The sequence below is a fragment of the Schistocerca nitens genome, chromosome 1 (assembly GCF_023898315.1).
Source record: "Schistocerca nitens isolate TAMUIC-IGC-003100 chromosome 1, iqSchNite1.1, whole genome shotgun sequence".
Lineage (NCBI taxonomy): Eukaryota > Metazoa > Arthropoda > Insecta > Orthoptera > Acrididae > Schistocerca > Schistocerca nitens.
The window spans coordinates 1,296,693,363-1,296,706,707 of record NC_064614.1 but is presented as its reverse complement, the minus strand read 5'-3'; positions in this window follow the sequence as shown (position 1 = coordinate 1,296,706,707).

The following is a 13,345-nucleotide window of genomic DNA, read 5'->3' as shown; positions in this document are numbered from 1 at the left end:
TGCTGCATTTATCAACCCATAGTCTGCGTTACCTCCTTCGCCTTTATAATCGAATTTGGACCGACAGTACCTTTCCCAGACGATGGCGGGAAGCTATTGTCGTTCCCGTTCCGAAACCTGGAAAGGACAAACATCTCCCCTCTAGCTATCGCCCCATATCTCTCACGAGTAGTGTCTGTAAGGTTTTGGAGCGTATGGTGAATTACCGTTTAGCTTGGTGGCTGGAATCCCTCAGTCTTCTAACACCAGCCCAATGCGGATTCCGAAAACATCGTTCTGCAGTTGACCATCTTGTTGCTCTCTCCACTTATATCATGAACAATTTTCTCCGGAAACGCCAAACGGTAGCAATATTTTTTGATCTGGAGAGAGTATACGATACCTGTTGGAGGACAGGCATCCTCCGCACACTGTTCTCTTGGGGCTTTCGAGGCCGGCTGCCCCTTTTTCTTCGCGAATTTATGGCAGAGCGCACATTTAGGGTGCGGGTGAACACTACTCTCTCCCGTACTTTCTCCCAAGAAAATGGGGTACTCCAGGTCTCCGTGCTGAGTGTTGTACTGTTTGCCATCGCCATAAATCCAATTATGGAATGTCTCCTTCCTGATGTCTCGGGCTCCCTCTTTGTGGACGATTTTGCGATCTACTACAGCTCTCAACGGACCAGCCTTCTTGAATGACGTCTTCAAGGATGTCTCGATCTCCTCTACTCTTGGAGCATCGAAACCGGCTTCCGTTTCTCACCCAGTAAGACCGTTTGTGTCAATTTTTGGCGACGTAAGGAGTTTCTTCCGCCCTCCTTACATCTAGGTCCTGTCAACCTTCCGTTTTCAGACGTCGCTAAATTCTTGGGTCTTATGTTTGACAGAAAACTGTGCTGGTCCTCCCACGTTTCCTATCTTTCGGCTCGCTGTCTGCGATGCCTCAACACCCTCCGTGTCCCGAATGGTACCTCCTGGGGAGCGGAGCGAGTGGTCCTTCTCCGCCTCTATCGCGCCTTAGTGCGCTCGAAATTGGATTATGGAAGCATAGTCTACTCCTCTGCTCGGCCGTCTACGGCGTCTCGACTCTATCCACCACCGTGGATTACGTTTAGTGTCTGGAGCTTTTTACACTAGCCCTGTGGAAAGCCTTTATGCTGAGACTGCTGAACCTCCGCTGTCCAATCGGCGAGCAGTCCTTCTGAGTCGTTATGCTAGCCATCTGTCTTCCATGCCTGCTAATCCAGCCCATGACCTTTTATTTCGACGCCTCCTTTGATGTAGGGTATGCAGGCCGCTCCTCCTCCCTACTACCCCCGGGAGTCCGCTTCCGTCAACTGCTCCATTCTCTTTCCTTCCGCTTTCCTAAAACCTTCTTGACAACTTGGGGTACAGAATCGCCTTGGCTCCGTTCCCGAATCTGCCTGCTCCGTGACCTTTGTCGATTTCCCAAGGATGGTACCACTTCACTTGTTTATCGTCGGGCATTTGCTGCTCTATGTTCACAAATGACGGACGCCACATTTCTTTACACCGACGGCTCGAAGACATCGTTAGGTGTAGGGAGTGCCTATATTGTTGGCGACACCCCAAATCACTTTCGGCTTCCCGACCAGTGTTCGGTTTATACTGCGGAGCTTTACGCTGTTCTCCAGGCTGTCCACTACATCCGCCGCCATCAGCGGATACAGTACGTAATCTGCTCAGATTCTCTCAGCTCTCTCCTCAGTCTCAAAGCTGTTTACCCTGTGCACCCTCTGGTCCACCGGATTCAGGACTGTCTGGGCTTGCTCCACCTGGGGGGCGTCTCGGTGGCGTTCCTCTGGCTCCCGGGACACGCTGGTATCTATGGGAATGAGGCGGCCGATATAGCGGCCAAGGCTGCGGTCTCTCTTCCTCGGCCAGCTATTCAGTTGCTCATTTATGGCACGCGCATTGGTCAACACTTCCCCATAATAAATTGCGGGAAGTGAAAGCCCTTCCTTGCGCCTGGACCTCTTCCTCCCGAACGCGTCGTCGGGAGGAGGTAATTTTAGCTAGGCTCCGGATAGGCCACTGCCTTTTTAGCCATGGACATCTTTTAAGCGGCGATCCTCCCCCACTCTGTCCCCACTGCTCTCAGCTGTGGACGGTAAGACACCTTTTAATTGAATGCCCCTATTTTAATCCGTTACGCTCCCGTCTACAGCTATCGCCTGATCTATCGTCGATTTTAGCAGATGACACGCGCTCAGCCGACCGCGTTCTCCAGTTTATTAGTGACAGTGAAATGACGTCAGTCATTTGAAGCCTTTTTTGGGGACAACCAACCCCTTTCTGTAGTGGATTTGTAAGCATTCCTTCTGCTTTTAGTTTCTCCAATTTTATGACTTTGTTCCCATTGCTGCTGGTTTTCAATTTCGGTTTTTTACTGTTTCCTCAGTCACGGGCTGGGCGCTAATGAACAGAGAAGTTTTGCGCCCTAAAACCAAAAACAAAAAAAAAATAATTGTCTGTGGGCAGCGAGGCCATTTGGGATCTGTGCAAAATGTTTGTTGCAGTCTCTCGGTGTGGGGTTCGTATGGACTCAGACCTGTGGTTCAGCTGACTCTCACTCTGGTTACTGCATGGGCTCTGAGTAATTCCAGATTTAGTGTAGTACAGGAGAGATTAATTCAAGCTTCTGTTTTAATACGCTGTTCGCTGACATTTTAAATGAGCACTCCAACTATGGGGCTGCATGCACGGATGGGGCTAAGCAGAGGGACTCTTTTGTTCCTTCGTTTTCCCACAGTTTGTCCTCTAAATTATGTTGTCTCCAGACTTCACTGTATTCGATGGCAAATTTCCATGATCCTTAGGGCCTTGGAGGAGACGAGATGTGCCATGCCTGCTAAATTACTCATGTGTTTCAACCCCCCCCCCACCCCCCCACCCCCCCCCCCCCCCTGAGTAGCCTTCAGTCTCTACAATGCCTGTATCCAACTGATAATGCAGTCGAGGATGGCCAGAAAGCCTTCCTCTGGCAACAAAGCCTAGGAAAGGAAGCGACACTCTGCTGGGCGCCAGGGCACACGGTTATTGTGGGCAACGATAGAGCGGCTGTAGCAGCCGAGGAGGAGTCGTGTTGTAGTCCTTGGTTAGTTTCGTGTGCCATTCCCCTTGCATGCTATTGTCTCACTGCTGAGGTGAAGAGTCGTGCATCGACGGAAAGAGGTGTGGTAGGAACTGACAGCTGACAAGCTGCTCATAGTGAAGACCACTATGTGGCCACAGTGTACCACCTTCCATCCACATAGGCAGGACGAGGTTCTCCTTACTTGTCTACACATAGCCACAGCTCTGTCGCATGACTTCTTGCTCAGGCGAGAGGACCCTCCGACATGAGCTGCTTGTGGCATACAGATCACCGTGCACCACATTTTATTAGACTGTGTGTTACTTTCAGAGCAGAGGGCAGAAGCGGATTTCCTGACAGACGTGCCCTCTATTTTGAGCTACATTCAAACGAATGTGGCAAGAGTTTTAAGGTTCAGAGATCTGTTCGACTTCTCTCCAAAAAATGTAGGGAGCTGTTCTTAATGCGTTATCTGGGCGATTGCCTCGCCCACGAATTTTGTAACTGGTCAGCCAGACGCATTCCTCGTACCTTTCTTTCAGCTCCTGTGGTTTTACTTCTGTTCCCAGGTGTAGCACCTTTCACCTGCTCTAGCACACACAATGAAAGAGAAACAGGGCTATGGATTCCCATAAGGGTTTGGATAGAGTTTCTTACCACAGACACATGCGTGGTGGTCCAAATCCACCAAAACACCTCGATTTTTCGTTACTTTGCTATGAGAACTGTCATCCTAAAGGAAGAACCATTTTTGTTGTTTTCTTAATCAGAATGGCTTGGAAATAACTCCGTTGCTCATCGGTAGGTTGCACATCTTAAGCCTCGAAATACCTTTTATTATAACTGAAGTATCCGTTTAATCAAAGCGTCCGTGTAACATCACAGAGCCATTCCTAGCGTACACTGCCCCTCATAAGCGATCTCCCGGAGAGCCTCTCGAGGTTTGTCGTGTTCAGGAGCTGCACGCCGTTTACATACAGACCATTAACGATATGTGTCTGTGTATTCGGCCAATCCGTTCTGTGTACGATATTTTGACGACCGACCAGATCATTTTCTTAGGGTTGAGTCTGGGTGGCGAGGACATGAGACGACTAAACTTGTGGCACTGAGAGGGGACGATCACGTCGGTCGTCGAAATACTGTGCACGAATTGGAAACGACTCATCTGAACACGCGGACGTGCACTGTCGATGGCTTGTGTGGAGGAAACCTGACAAATCGAGCAGGAGATTAATTCACATAAATGGATGACACTGGAAGGCTCGAAACATATGCTGCTTACATCTTTGTTTACTGTAAAGGGGCGGATTTGTGGGCTGGAGTAAGCAAGGCTCGCTAGTGTGTGAGCAAGCTGCAAACGTCTGTGCAATCCAAAAATACATTTATGGTGTTTATTCGGAGACTTGACAAGAAAACAAGAGGATGAAAATGTAAGTGCTTGGTTATTTATAGTGAGGCAGTTCTTGGTCCAGAGTGGGAGTCATATCCATAGTTCCCTTCTGTCATGCTCGCCATCTGTCTTAGATTTAGATTCAGGTGGGAACCTTCCCTTGTAAGCTTGCACGGTGGTGTGTGGTGATAAACACTTCTGAAATTTGCTAATCCATTCAGAGAATGACTTTTCGTATGCCTGACGTCAATTAAGTTTTCACACTCAACCTCAGTTTTGTACATAACCTCACGTGTGGTGAAAGGAACGAGTGGGCTACAGGATTCTAAAACATTAGTAACACAGTTAACGAAGGTCAGAGCATGTGCAATAGGTTCCTACGTATGAGAGAGTGGCACGAAGGCTTCGTAAGTAAAAGAGCCCAGTACATCGTTCTCGACGGCGAGTGTTAATCAGAGACAAGGTTAACGTCAGCAGTGCCCCACAAACTTCAGCTTGTTGCGTGCAACTTCCTTGGTTATTTACCTTCGTATCCGCATTCCTTGTCCTCTCCCATCCATCCATCCATCCATCCATCCATCCCCAAGAGAGTCCACGATGACATAAATTGTTAATTGTGTAGTAGATCACTCTGAACTTTGTCGATATGTTAATGTGTGATTGCAACTTCTGAATACCCTTCAGTCGAAAATTTCTGAACTGCCGTTATTGTGGCAGTGGACATTTCGTAATCTTGCACCAGTTTCGGACGAATTTTAGTCGCCCGCATCTCGTGGTCGTACGGTAGCGTTCTCGCTTCCCACGCCCGGGTTCCCGGGTTAGATTCCCAGCGGGGTCAGGGATTTTCTCTGCCTCGTGATGGCTGGGTGTTGTGTGCTGTCCTTAGGTTAGTTAGGTTTAAGTAGTTCTAAGTTCTAGGGGACTGATGACCATAGATGTTAAGTCCCATAGTGCTCAGAGCCATCTGAACCAGCCATCTGAATTTTAGTCAGTGTTAAACCGTTTTAAACTTTCTGGTGGTGTGATATTCTGAATTATTGTTCCGAGTGGAATGTATACGACATGGGTGGTTAGATCTGATGTGTGGAACTATTGAAAGCTATTTCGTTGTGGAGCATTACAACACTACCTCCAATAAGATCATTCATTGCCAGTACTCTCCAGGCTAGGAAATTTTCTTCCTGTAACCATAATGGGATCATTTACGAGTCACAGTTTTTATTTAGAGAGGACTAATCTTGGTTTTCATCAGATGGCTTGCTGGTTCATGTAACGCAATGGGTAGCTGAATTGTTGTCTGATGACTTAGTTAAGTAACAGTTTGTTCCACAAAAATCAGTTAAATACAGCAGCATTCTCTGTTGAGAAGGTACTGTGAAGAACTGGTGATCTGAACCACCAGGGGGTTCACAGCTCTTCTGATTAAATGCTACCACTATCTCCCCCCCCCCCCCCCCCCCATCCACCACGCCCATGCCTCACCAGATGGTTTTCCTTGGTTCACACCTTGCTGGGACCTGGGTTGTGGAAGGGAATAGAGTTTTCAATTCAGAAATTTTCTGTAACTTATAATTAAATAAAAACATAGTCCCCATTCTTGGGTTTAACCTTCCATCTATTTCCAAAGTTCTCCGGAAGTGCAGATCATGCAGCGAAAGTCACCCAATGCAGTGTATGCTCCCATTTCGTGTCTTTCCATCTTTGCACCCTTCGCAATGCATTACTGGCCAGGTAGCCATTGGTGAGGCTGGGTGGTGCGCATGGGAAGAGTTTCAATTCAGAATGGTGTCACTACAGTAGATGAGCTGCAAATGTAGTAGATGAAGTTATCTTCCACTGGCGGTCATACAGCCCAGCAGTCTCTGGTGAAGGAAAGGCCTGACTTCATGCATAGAGGTATGACCCTAAAATGTTCCCTTCCTTGGCTATGCCAAGGGGAGAACCATAAGGCTAAGTGACAAGCAGAGAGAGATTCTCTCAAACACATGGTTTGTGTAAGGACTGATGGGGATTCCTTGTTGGCCACAAAACAAACTTACAAGACAAGTTTGTGTAAGTGGCAGTCATCTCTATAATGAAAAGTGGGTCAGTTTTGATCAAAACAGCATCCCCTGCCCAGTCACAGGTGCTGCTTGCTTGCAACATGCTGGGTGACATACAGGTGACTGCTCCATAACAGTCGAAATATAATTCAGGGCATCATTTTCCGCCAAGACCTGCTCTTGGAATCTGATGAGCTATGCACCAGTTTGGGGTGAGAGGTGTACACTTCATTCATCATTAACATAGGGGACCAAAGGACAATGGGTTGCTATAGGTGGCTTCATCTTGGCCTGTGAGGGCAATTAATTGCCTGAAAAGGTCAAGGTGATTATATACCGATATCTGATGTGAAACTGTATGCCCCCCCCCTCCCCCCTCCCCCCTTCAACCATCCAGTGCTTAAAGTGTCAACTGTGGAATGCACCATTCCTCCCTGCTCACCAGAATGCACCAGTTTCCAGAGACAACAAAGACAAGAAAACGAGACCCTGGATGAACTAACTTACCAAGAGGCAAAGTATGAGTGTTCGCACCCAGCACTTATAAATGTCATATGCTGCAGCTGTCATGACCTTGCCTATTTTGGCAACAGTACTGGCACCAGCTACGTCTCCTACAGTGGGGCTTCAGGGCTGCTTGACCAAGCCTACCCCTCCCCTCCCCCCCCCCCTCCCCACCCACCAACCATAGTTTGCAACTCTCCTCCTGCTACTTCCACCTCACCTACTTGAAAATCATGGACTTCCCACCCATCAGCGACATTGGTCCCCCACCTCCCAGCCAGACAAGTTATGTTCCTCTGGCTTGCCTAGCCAGAAAGAAGTCCCTTGGGACATGGGACACTTGTTTCCATTGTTTCCACTGGCCTGCAAACACTAAGAAGAAGAAATATCAAAAGTCCTCAAACAAGGAAATTCTGGTAGCCCACACACCACCAAATCGCACCTGTTCCATTCCTGTGACCAAGGAAGAGATTCTGGTGGCCCATGAGGCCCAGTTTGTACCATATAGTGGAACCCAGAACCTGTGTATATTGATGCTATAACCCCTCAAGCTATGGCAGCACGTGACCCTAAGGCATAAGCCACCTCCTTGGTCGCTTTACGGCCCCACAGTACTTCAACATTATTATTCTCCAGTGGATCTATAGCAGTTTTTTCCACCTCCAGGCTGAGCTATGACATCTTTCAAACACTTCCCCTGCCTTTCATATTCCCCTTCAGGAGTCTCGGTTTCCACCAACACATACCCTGCCCTTCATTGACAGCGGGGGCATTATAAGACTCATGCTCCCTATGACAGGGAGTCAGGCAGAGTTTGCACATATGTTCAGGACACTCTTTGTAGTGAACTTATGCCTCTTAATACACCTTTAGAGGTTCTTGCTGTTTGAGTAAGGGCATTTCAGAATATCACCTACTGCAGTGTTAACCTCCCCATCCCCAACGGTAAGGTGTGTCAGAATATACTGTAATCATTGGTTTCTCAGCTTCCCCCACCCTTTTGGGGATTTCAATGCCCATAACTCTCTTTGGGGTGGAACTACAATCATTGGCCATGGCAAAGACCATGAAAGTGTACAGCCACAACCTGACCTTTGCCTACTGATTTCTGGTAGCCCCACAAGCTTCAGTGTGGTGTGTGCAACTTTCTTGGTTATTTACCTTCGTATCTGCATTCCTTGTCCTCTCCCATCTATCCCCAAGAGAGTCCACGATGACATGTGGTGACGACTTCCTGATGCCCTTCTCTGCCGAGATGGGCTCTCAACGGTGTTGACCAGGGTACTTTCACATCTCCTGTCACCCTGGGCTCCCTGCTGCATGGAGATATTGATGAGGCAGCTGAGAATATGACTGCACTCAATATTTGGCAGCTGAATTGGTGGACCTGCCCCAAAAGAAGACAGTACGTTGGTGGTCATTGAAAGCCACAGAGGCCATTAGAGATTGTATGTTGGCTCTCCAATGCTCTAAGCAGCACTCACCAACAAAGCACCTTATCGCCTGGAAGCAGCTTCATGTTCGGGCCTGCCACCTAATAAAACAAGGGAAATAAGTATGCTGGCAATGGAATCTTTAAACCATCAGACTATGTACCTGTCCTTTCAGGTTTGGGCTAAGATCAGAGATCTCTATGGATACCAGAAACCTACAGATGTACCTCGTATTACCTTGAATGGCACTGTCTGCACCGACCCAGGTGCCATTACTGAACATTCTGCTCTTCTTTGTGCCTGGGCATCTGCATCTGAGAATTATCAACCTGCCATTTGTGCCCTGAAAGAGTGGATGGAGCAAAAGCAATTATCTTTTACACCCCACTGGAGCCATGTAATGCTCCATTCAGCAAGTGGGAATTTGTCGGTGTCTTAGTCCACTGCCCTGATACAGCCCTAATGCCAGACCACATCCACATTCAAGTGATTAAATGTCTATCAGGGTACTGTTGGTGTCATAGCTTTACCATCTTTAACAGCATCAGGGGTGAGGGCGAGTTCATAACACAATGGCAAGAAAGTATATTTGTCCCAGTACTGAAACTGCGTACGCACCTTCTAGAGATGGACCATTATAGCCCAATTAGTATCACCAATGCTCTCTGTAATTTTCATGAATGCAGGGTGAGGCAGCAGCTGTGTTGGCTCTTTGGGTCTCAGGATGCAATTTAGTGTGGAGGTTGATGAATTCTTGTGCCAGATAGATACCACTGCAGCAAAATGAGGGAGATCAAGCAATGAAGTGAATCAAATATCCAAGCAAATAACAGTAGAGTACGAACAGCTCATGTGCCACCAAAGGATATTAGATAGGACAACGTATGTCACTTGGAAGTAAGGCAGAGGTGCAAATTTCCTGAATATAATGAATTTATGTGGGTTTATTGTGAAAAGTATGTAGTCCCATTGTGCAGTAACAAAAATGAAGTGCTTTAACACTAGAACCACTGATATTTGGACATACCAAGAACCACAGCTGGGTCACTAATGACCTGTGATCTTTTCCTTTATTTCCCCTATGTCAGTGGGGTAATGTTACTGCCAATGAATCTATTGTTAGAAGCACTACGATATTTAGAATGAAATTAACAAAAAGAAACAATGTTTACACAAATTATAATTTAATATTTTAAAACTTACATGTATATGCTGAGTGTTTCTACTGGCTACCGTTACATAATGAACACAAATAATAGTGTTTTGATGTACATATGTTGCACACAGTTTTCTTGCAGGTGTGACACTTTAAAAATTATTTCTTTCCTTCACAGTTAGACTTTACAAGGCAGCGTGTTTGCTTTTTTTGTCTGTCAGGAATATCTTCAGGTCTGACAGGGATGCTAGTCTTTCTAGTTGCTGCATACTTCTCAGCAAGCTCCTCCCCCAGCTGCGGGATGAAATCCCTGCGTTTCAATTTTTTATCATTTAGAGAATTGAACAATACCCTCGCATTTGTCCCAGACAAATCCAGCAAGTTGTAAAATGTGTGAACAGGCCAATGTCTCGATGGTGCTTTGACAGAGTATTTGCGAGCCATTGGTTGACCATGTCCACTCCATATTTAGAGCAGTTATAAAACGTAACAGTATCTGGCTTCTTTTTATACCATCCTCAATCGTCACATAAGGATGCATAGTGCTCAGAATCAGGACATTCTTGTTGCTCTTACAATGATAAACAGTCAAGTGTGGTATCATCTTTTTTCAACAATACTGTGCTTTATAACTGTTCTCTTGCCTTCTTGATACAGACTGGCATTTCCCTGCGAGATCAATTTATTGTGCCCACAAGACTCGTAGAATTAGCTTTCAGTGTCTCAGAGAGTTCTAAGGAGGTGAAAAAATTGTCACATGTGACATTTATTCCTTTTTTGAGGTAAGGTTGCATAAATTTTTTTACAACAAAACCACCAAGACTCTCATCTCACCACCTAGTGTCATCCTTTCCTATATAAGGGATAGCATTCACAATATATTTTGAGTCTTTATCTACCACCATCCAGTACTTTTGCCCGTATTTGTTTGGTTTTGATGCCATAAACTGCGTGAATATGCAACGGCACTTTGAAGGAAAAAGCTGTTCAGCGATTGTTACATATGGACCCGGTATGTAGCTAGACTGTGCATTCGCAATCAACTCATTCCAGATTTCTGTTACCAAAGCAAACATGTCTTCTCTTAGTCATTCTGATCTTGTGAATCTAATGTCAAATCTGAGAACGCATTATAGCCCTGAATCTGTCATGAGCCATTGTTGATTTCACAAAATTATTTCCCCACTTCACTGACCACAATGTGTCCAGTTCAAAGTTCTTCCCTCCAATAGCACCATGGACGTACAATATAGCTATAAAAGCTTCCAGTTCTTCAATTTTTATAGTCCACTCATCTGAGCTCAGTACACAAGGTGCTTCAGTTTCTGTACATTTTACAATATGTTTCAAAATTTTGTCTGTTATCATTGCATACTGTGCACTCTAACAGGTCTCACTCACGTTTCATTTTGCATGCGGAGGTGGTCCTGTCCTATCTTTGAAAACATTCTGTTGTCAATATCTTCCAGCTGAACAGTAACCTATTACTCCAACTTTCCAGGTTGTTCCATCGGGTGCTACAATATCGCTACCTGAAGGAAACTGACATAGTCCAGAACCCGGGCAGTTCATTGTCCACACCGACCTTCAGGACATCCACTTCCTCGAGTTGACTTAGTCTTTGTGACAGCTGTTCCTGTAATAGTAGTTATACATATTAGAACATGACATAATATTGAATATATTGTGTAATATTAGAACAAAAAAACACCTTCCTAAATGTAATATATAACTTGTAAAAATTCAACAGGAAACAATGTATGAACATAAGTGTTGCAATTCAAATTACTGTCTACGCAACATATACATAAACAAAAATTATTATAAAACAAACACATAAACAAACATACCTTTCTCATCAGCATTCAGTAGAACCTTCTCAGTAGTAACATCGCCTGCTGATGAAGAATCCGGAACTATTGGTGATGGAAATTCTTCCTCAGATAAAGACTCCAGTGGCTCACCCTCAGATTCATTATCTAAAATCTCATTTAGAGCATTTATAATGTCCGCTTCTGTGCGTAGAAATTTGGCCATAATATATTTGTAAGTTACAAGCACTATCTACACAGACAGAAAGCACTACTAAAGCCGTTTCCGTGGTACAAAGCTCTGGGTGCGCAATATCTGCATACAAGGTCAGGCTTGTTTGAACTTCTCTCCCTCTCGTCCCCTGCTGAAAACTGGAACGACAGCTGAAAGTGAAGTAAAAAATGAGTTTTGAGATTGTTGACCAAACACACACTAACAATAGTCATGAAGCTACATGAAAAATGCGATTGTTATAGCGACTGCACTGGACGGCTCAGAACTGACCCTTCCACAGTTGTAGGTGCATCTTCATATTTCTCTTTTATGTTTTCACCATAAGATGTGAAATGAAGTATAATCACTAATTACATTATTTCATAAAAAGTCACAGAAATGTAACACTCTAGGCAACAATACAAAAGAGTGACAAACAAAAGAATTATCAAGTGGGTCACGAGTGACCCAGCCGTGGTTCTAGTGTTACGGCATTTCATAGGCAATAGGACGAAATGGTTAGTACCAAAATAAACTGAGAAATTTAGGATTAATTCTGTGAAATCCAGAGTTTTACCTTTCTATACATGAAATCAAGTTGCCAATCTTTGCCCCACTTTGAATTCTTTTTCATATCTGATTGATTATTTCTGGAAATATTTCCTGTCAATAATTCATTATTGGTAAGTATCATTTGTGAACAGTCTGAGATTGCTAATAGTACTGTTGGTCAGCTCATTAACATAAAATAAGAATGACTAGAGTTCCAGCACTGTTATCTGGTGCAAGTCAGAAGTTATTCTTACTTGGGTTGATGAGTCTCCATCCAAAATTTCATACTTCATTTATCTAGTGCATCACTTTATCAAATGATTGAATGTTTATACAGTTTTTTCTTTTTTTAAACCCATGGTCCTGAGTTCAGCAGACATTGTGGAAGCGCCTCCCTGCCAACAGGCAGGTAATAAATTTCTTGATTCCCTTTTAGTGCTTGACCCAGGTTTGCTTGAACCAACAGTGCTGACCTATGGAATGCGCTGACACACACTTCCTATTTCCACATCTGTCAAAGGGTCTTAGCTAACTCTCCCAACCAGTGTGAGTGGTGTTGACAAAATAGAAATGGGGTGAGAGGATAGAGGCAAGTAAAAGACGAGACTTTCTATACTGTCCAAACACTCTTTGGTTACTCCAGCACTAGTAAAGGATGTAGTTTTTACACATATGCCTATTGTTTGACACTTTATCTCCATTGTAAAACTTCTTCTCCCATAACCCTAACAAATAGTATAGTGAGAGGAGCCCTCTTCTATTCTTATTACAGTGGTTTGCAGAGTATATATGTAGACATATTGCAGTCTTTGTGATAGTGATTTACACTCAAATTTTGTTGATTTACATTTATTTAAGTGCTGAACTTTCTTTTCTTTCAGGAAAGAAAATCTGACGATGGCGATGGCGACTCATCAGTGTCTCGTAGAAAGCGAAGACGAAGTGATAATGCAGGTAAGCTGTTTACATGCTACTGCAATGTCTCTGTTATGAGGATTCTGTGAAATGTGTTCTTCCATACTCAGCAAATGGGAAGTGATTCTCCATTACATAAGTGGCACTTGTCACCCACTTGGTAATTCATATTCCTGTTCCAGGAAAAATCAAACAAAAATGTTGTTCATGGTTCATGTTGGGAATTTCTTTGAGCTGTCTGCATTCC